General features: G+C 33.3%; 1 long non-coding RNA gene across 1 annotated transcript; it reads left to right on the top strand.

Annotated features, from left to right (window-relative positions):
• Positions 1-2,474: 2,474 nt before the first annotated feature.
• LOC149414534 (uncharacterized) lies at positions 2,475-6,178 on the top strand. The gene is made up of 2 exons (XR_016304150.1): positions 2,475-2,583; positions 5,483-6,178. It is a non-coding gene; the product is annotated as an uncharacterized LOC149414534 (long non-coding RNA).
• Positions 6,179-7,988: the final 1,810 nt, after the last annotated feature.

The following is a 7,988-nucleotide window of genomic DNA, read 5'->3' as shown; positions in this document are numbered from 1 at the left end:
ATTACAATGTTGAAGAGTTGCTTTTCGCTGATGATTTAAAACTATTTAAAATTATAAAAACACTATTTGACTGTATCAACATTCAAACTAATTTAAACAAATTACAAGATTGGTGCCAACTTAACAAGCTTCATCTTAACATTAATAAATGCCACATTATAAGATTTTTCAAAATAACTCAACCCTTTAACTACCAATATAAAATCAATAATGTTCATCTCACCTCTGTCAGTGAAATTAACGATCTTGGCGTTATTTTCGATTCAAAACTTAACTCCCTTTCACATATTTATTCAGTTACCAACAAATGATTAAAGATGCTTGGTTTTATTTTTCGAAATGGCAGAGATTTTCGTAATATTTCAACATTAAAAATTTTATATTCTTCTTTAGTTCGTAGTCGAATATAATTCTTCAATCTGGTCTCCTCACTTAAAAATCCACTCTGACTCCATAGAAAAAATTCTGCATAAATTCCTAAGATTCATTAACTATAAATTCGGTCTACCAATTGAAACATTTAACTACAATCACTTGATGAAAGAACTGAAATTATTAAAACTCTCAGATAGAAGACTTGTTTCTGACTTGATTTTTATTTATAAAATTGTTAATGGTATTATAGACAGCCCTGATTTATTAAGTCTAATTACCTTTCATATACCTACAAGAACTAGTCGTTCTAAAATTCTTTTTAATTGCAACAAAATTATCAGGACTGAGTCATTTAGATACTCGCTTGTACCTAGATGTGCATGCAGTCGGCAATGTTTTCTCGGAAGTAGTTGATGTGTTCAACTGTAGTTCACGGAATGTAGTTACAAGAAGGCTATAAAAACATACCTCATGCTTTTGTTATATTAGTGCTTAATTATTATATTTAAATCACATGTTTGTAATAGCCACTATAGGCGTGTAATATAAATAAATTAAAAAATCAATTATTTAAAGTTACGAAGTTAACTAATTTTATCTAAATTATCAGAACGGCGAAAAATATTTGATCTTCTTTTATTGTGTAAAATTATTAATTCTATGTTTGACAGCCCTGACATTATAAGTTTGCTGTCACTACATGAACCTCCCAAACATACTAGATGGAATATTTTATTTCACAACAATAACTTTGTATTCAATTCAGTTATCGAGAGGTTACATAGGCTGGGCAATGATTTTATGGATGTCGCTGATATTTTTGTTCTAATTCCTAGACCCGTACAAATCCAAATCAGTTCATCAATTTTCATGTAAATAACGAGTACGTAATCATAATTTAAGCATAATATGCTTATTTAAATATACATAATATCTTTTATAATTTTTTTATTATTTTGTATCACATGTATATAAATTTAAAGAGTTTCTTAAGTTAATTGTGATAATAACTTAACTTAAGTTTACTGTATTTTATGCTTTATTATTTGTGTTTTACTGTGGTTTTAAATTTATGTTTTGTTCTATATGTAAAATTCCAGTAGGGCGTTGATAAATAAATATATACTTGTCTAAAATCACACGTATTAATTTTTTGATTTCTCCTCGGGAGTAAAATGTTTTCTCGGTTTTCGGGTGCTATGATCAATATACATATAACAGTTTCCTTTTTGTTTTAAAAACTACGAAAAGGTAACAAACCATCACCGAACGTAGCGACCCACTTGGGATGTCCTGTGGCAGTTTGTTTTGGTTAGCCAATAAACGGTTCTCGGGGCGGCGGTAACAAAACCCCCCTCCCAAATTTTTTAACTCGAGTTGAAAATATTTATTTTCATTGCAGATGAAAATTTTTCGATTTCGCACTTATTTTGACGTTCTAGATTTCGTTCTGTACATTATTCTCCAAGTGATTGACTGCAGATTTTTGCGTTGCTACATTGACATACTTCCGATCCTATAATTTAGTAATATATTATTAATAAATTATATTATCTCTTTATTTATATAATAACGCCATTTTGAAGTTCGTTTATATGGGATTAGTAAAAATAATTTACTATTAGACATGCCTGACCTACGTCAGTAACAACCTTTTGTATTAGTTTAGTTAGAAATAGGAAATATCCACTGACTTGGCATAATTATTTCCCTCCATTAGTATTATGGGCAATGAGAAATACATATTATGGAAGTTAATAGCAGAATTTCTGAACTGAAATAAATCCCTGCTTCTAGTATTACGTAGTGGTATTCAATAGCTTTTCAATTTATGAATTTCTTGACTGTCAAATGCATAATTTAGAATCTTATATAGAAATACTCCCTTTTCTGACGCCTCTTTCCATATTAACCGGTGTTTACTGGTGTAACATTTTAATTTTCTAGATAACTTGGGTCTCTTGTTGTTGATGCCAGAATGTTAATATTGATGCGGAAACATTATTTAAGTTTTTTTCCAAAGTAGTGCCAATGTATTGTTTTTCGTTTCTCCAGGTAATATTAATGTGGAGACTGTTACCATCAAGGCAGAACCAGGATCTCGAGAAGAAGTTGGAGATGGAATTCCTTATACTGATCTTGACATAGACCTCCCGGATGTTAAAATGGAATACTTAAAGCGTTCTAAAATAATAACCCTGACCGCAAGTAATTCGATTTTTTTAATATTAATTTTAATCGATTCTGGGGCGGTGGTTTTTCACCGGACCATTATTTAACAGAATTAAATGTATTTGGGCTCTGACTAGGAGTTGGCTGTATTATTTAAGTGTGCTTAGGGGTTAAGGTCCTCGATTGCAAGTTTAATTTAATTAATTTATTGTTATTACCCATTTAATTCATATGAATAATCTTTTTGAACGTTGTGGAGTGGTAGATTTTTTACTTGTTTATTTTCTAAGCTACCAGAGCAGTTATTGAGCAAGTTTGCAATACGTGCTCTCAATTATGCTGTATCTGCTTACACTTTATATATATTTATTTCATTTTTATCATTTTCAGGCGGATTGCTAAGGGCGCGTCTTGGGGAAAAACAATATTCTTGTCATCATTGTAACTATTCCTGCTATACAAAAGGAAATCTTAAAAGTCACATGTTAACCCACAGTGGGAAAAAACCTTTTTCATGTCCTGAATGCAACTATTCCTTTTATACAAAATGGAATCTTAAAAGTCACATGTTTACCCACAGTGGAGAAAAACCTTTTTCATGTCCCGAATGCAACTATTCCTGCAAAACAAAAGGAAATCTTAAAAGTCACATGTTTACTCACATGGAAGAAAAACCTTTTTCATGTTCCAACTGTAACTTTTCGTGTTCTACAAAGGGGTATCTAAAAATTCATGTGCTGAGACACAGTGGGGAAAAACCTTTTTCATGTCCTGAATGCAACAATTCCTTCTTTACAAAAGGAAGTCTTACAAGTCACATGATTACCCACAGTGGAGATAAACCTTTTTCATGTCCTGAATGCAACTATTCCTGCTATACAAAAAGAAATCTTAAAATTCACATGTTTACCCACAGTAGAGAAAAACCTTTTTCATGTCCTGAATGCAACTATTCCTGCTATACAGAAGGAAAATTTAAAAGTCACGTGTTTACCCACAGTGGAGAAAAACCTTTTTCATGTCTTGACTGCAGCTATTCCTGCCATACAAAAAGAAATCTTAAAAGACACATGTTTACTCACATGGAAGATAAACCTTTTTCATGTTCCAACTGCAACTTTTCGTGTTCTACTAAGGGGCATCTAAAAATTCATGTGCTGCGACACAGTGGGGAAAAACCTTTTTCATGTCCCGAATGCACCTATTCCTGCTATACGAAAGATAATCTTAAAAGTCACATGTTTAACCACAGTGTAGAAAAACCTTATTCATGTCTTGACTGCAACTATTCCTGCAATACAAAAGGAAGTCTTAAAAGTCACATGTTTACTCACATGAAAGAAAAACCCTTTTTATGTTCCAACTGCAACTTTTCGTGTTCTACTAAGTGGCATCTAAAAATTCATGTGCTGAGTCACAGTGGGGAAAAACCTTTTTCATGTCCTGAATGCAACTATTCCTTCTACACAAAAGGAAATCTTAAAAGTCACATGTTTACCCACAGTAGAGAAAAACCTTTTTCATGTCCTGAATGCAACTATTCCTGCTATTCAAAAAGAACTCTTAAAAGTCATATGTTAACCCACGGTGGAGTAAAACCTTTTTCATGTCTTGATTGCAAGTATTCCTGCTATACAAAAAGAAATCTTAAAAGTCACATGTTTACCCACAGTGGAGAAAAACCTTTTTCATGTTCTATCTGCAACTTTACGTGTTCTACTAAGGGGTATCTTAAAATTCATGTGCTGAGACACAGTGGGGAAAAACCCTTTTCATGTCGTGAATGCAACTTTTCCTGTTCTACAAAAGGAAATCTTAAAAGTCACATGTTATCACATAGTACTGAAAAACTTTTTTCATGTATCGACTGTAACTATTCATGTAATTTTAAGAAAGATTTTAAAAAACACGTGTTAAACCACGGTGGGGAATAACCTTTTACATGTCCTGACTCCAACTATTCCTGTTCTACATAGGGATATCATAAATTTCATATGGTTACTCACAGTGGAATAAAATCTTTTTCTTGTCCCGACTGCAAATATTCATGTTCCACAAAGGAATTACTTAAAATACACATGTTACGCCACAGTGGGGAAACACCTTTTTGTGTTCCTACTGCAACTATTCATGTTCTACAAAGGGAAATCTTAAAATTCACATGCTTACCCACTGTAGAAAAACACCTTTTTTCGTGTCCCTACTGCAATAATTTATTTTCACTTAAGTCATCTTTAAAACGTTACATGTTGACTCACAGTGAACCAAGATCAGTTCCGTGTGTAGCTATTCGTCTTTAGTAAAGTTTGCTGGATATTCCTAACATATATTTGCTTAAGATACAGCAGGCTTAGTCACAGAATAGGTCCTCACTAACGGGTTCTCTCATGGTAAACGTTTAGTTTTTTTCCCCTTTGAAACTAAAGAAACAAATCATTCAAATCATTTATTAAGTTGCACAAATCAATGGTTATATTTAATCTAATAATTTTGTTAATTGATTTTAGTTTTTAGAACTACACTAGCAAATTTTAATTGCCATCATCCAAATTCAGCTGTATAACTAATAAATTTAGGAGGTAGAGGTATAGTCAAAATAACTTCTTTGAAACATAATCAGGTAGAAATGCTAAGAATTTTTTTTCCTTAGGAAAGCTCATAGCTCAGAAATGCACAAAATAATTTTCAAGGCAGATGATAACATTACACCTTTAAATTTATACGACGAGAATGCCAACATTTTTATAAATCCCAACCACGAATTATTAGATTCCTGGTAAAATAAAATTTTACACGCAAAACACTTCAATTATCTCAACCAAACGTATGTTGACAAATTTTCGTCAAACAAATGGTTGAGTATTAGAGAGTTTAGCGCAGAAATAGAAGGATTTATGCTTGATATTCAGGATAGTCATTATACGAAAAATTATAGGAAGCTTATAATCAAAGAAGTCAGTCACTCATCAATCCGCCATCAGTTAACAAGGTGCTCAATGAGTGATAATCCGCGCACCTCACTTGCGCGAAGGACATTCTTCCCGGCTCTGCTCATGGACTCCATCGGGATATCATCATAGCGCTTTGGCCCAGATCGCCGTCCCTGGCCAACGCTACATGGATCACAGCGCCCTGGTTCCAGCGTCTCTGACCAGCGCTTCATCCACTCACCATGACCACCACGAGGACACGCAGCATCCTCACTGGTCTACCAGCTCCCGCTCAACCGCCTACAAGGTCCACCGCACCTTCGGCATTCTCGTCAGCACTGGAGTACTGATTGCCAAGATCGCCAGTGCCTGACAGACAACGAGTCCGGTCACCAGCGCCCGGCGTCGACTCACAGACCCGCGCTTGACCAGCCATCACAGCCAGCATCCGGAGAATACTACACCTGTCCAACGTCATCTTATCACGGCTACCTGACTCATCAAATAAACACTCTGACCTTCACGACACATCTTTCATTCCGTGCCTCCTCACCAGATCCCCAAAGTGGTTGGGGATCTGGTGATTCCCGATTTCTATTTCTAATATGGTTTTCAGTTAGACCTTTTAGAAATATTAGAAATCAGGAAAAATGTCAATAGAAATTTAAATATTATTAATAATCAAATTAATTTTGTGAATAACCCTGTCTTAAACATAAATATTGTAATTTTTTGTCTTTGATCTTCTAAGCACCTCCCCTTTCCACCTCTCACCCCTCCCCCCCACCCCCCCCCACACTACTTCCTTTTCTACCCACACCTGTCTCTATATACTTGACAATTTAGTTTTAGTACATTAATTGTCCTGATGAAGAGAACGTCGTTCTCGAAACATGTTGACTTTATATAAAAAATAAAGATTATCGTTTTACATAAATCATTATAAATGCCGATTTCCATTCTATTTTAATGTTTTTCTTTTAGTGTGATAATTAGATTTCAATTTCTAATCTTTAATTTTAGTTTAAATTTATCTTTATTTTAATGTTGTTTTTTGTTTAAATGTTTAAATTCTTATATTATAAAATGGGGGCCTCAGCACGGGTAAAGAACCCAGTGAGGCCAACATTACTGAATTAAAATATGAAATACTGTTAAATAATGTATCAATAATAAAAAAATAAAAATAAAAAAGATACAAATCAAATTAATGATTAATGTAGCAAATTTTTGGCTTTTCCGGAAACGAAATTACATATTATATCGGGATGTTCTATATTAGCACCGTCTGAGTATACATTTAGGCACAATCAAGTTTTAAAAATAATTCACCAAGGTTTGGTCACTAAACATAACTTGATTGACTGCGGTAATATAATACCATATTATAAATACGAACCAAATTCATTTTTAGAAAACAAATTTTATAAAATATATTATGATAAAACTATACTAACAGACCGAATGATTAGTCATAATAGACCCGATATAGTTTAACATGACAAAATTAAAATAATAACTTATATTATTGATGTCGCTATTCCAAATTCCTGTTATATTAAAAAATCTGTTAATGAAAAAATAAGAAATTACACAGATTTTGGAAATGAGATAAAAATAATTTGGCATTCTCAGACTATAAAAATATTACCATTCGTTATTTCGGCTACTGGCATTATACCTAGCTCGCTCATTAAACATTTTGGAGCATTAGATATATCAAAAAATTTATAAATAAAGATGCAAAAGTCGGTCATTTTGAATACATGTAGGATAACAAAGATTTTTAAAATATTTTATTAGAATATGGCAATATAAATGCAATTATCTTAGGTTGGCTATAAGGTATCTGTAAACATTGTTTTGTTGGCAATACTGTTTTTAACCTTGTCCTATGATCTATTACTAAGAAGCAACCTGTCAATGTGTACATTTGTAAGAAGAAGAATAAAGTTATTACTGCATAAAACTGAACCCTTTTATTGAAATAATCACAGGTTATGGGCCCAGAGTCGCTAATCTGTTGATGAAGTTAAAATTACGCTAAATTAATCAACGGGAATGAATATCAGCGAAAAGTGAGGTTAGGTTGCCGGAACGCGTGCAGAAAATTTTCGCTGAGAAGGATAAAATACAACTGATATATCTGATCAGGCAAGGCAGGATAGCAAAATACAACTGATATATCTGATCAGGCAAGGCAGGATAGCAAAATACAACTGATATATCTGATCAGGCAAGGCAGGATAGCAAAATACAACTGATATATCTGATCAGGCAAGGCAGGATAGCAAAATACAACTGATATATCTGATCAGGCAAGGCAGGATAGCAAAATACAACTGATATATCTGATCAGGCAAGGCAGGATAGCAAAATACAACTGATATATCTGATCAGGCAAGGCAGGATAGCAAAATACAACTGATATATCTGATCAGGCAAGGCAGGATAGCAAAATACAACTGATATATCTGATCAGGCAAGGCAGGATAGCAAAATACAACTGAT

Source organism: Hesperophylax consimilis, chromosome 20, assembly GCF_061612785.1.
Source record: "Hesperophylax consimilis isolate HC1 chromosome 20, BYU_Hcon_1.0, whole genome shotgun sequence".
Lineage (NCBI taxonomy): Eukaryota > Metazoa > Arthropoda > Insecta > Trichoptera > Limnephilidae > Hesperophylax > Hesperophylax consimilis.
This window is presented reverse-complemented; position numbering and strand designations above follow the sequence as displayed.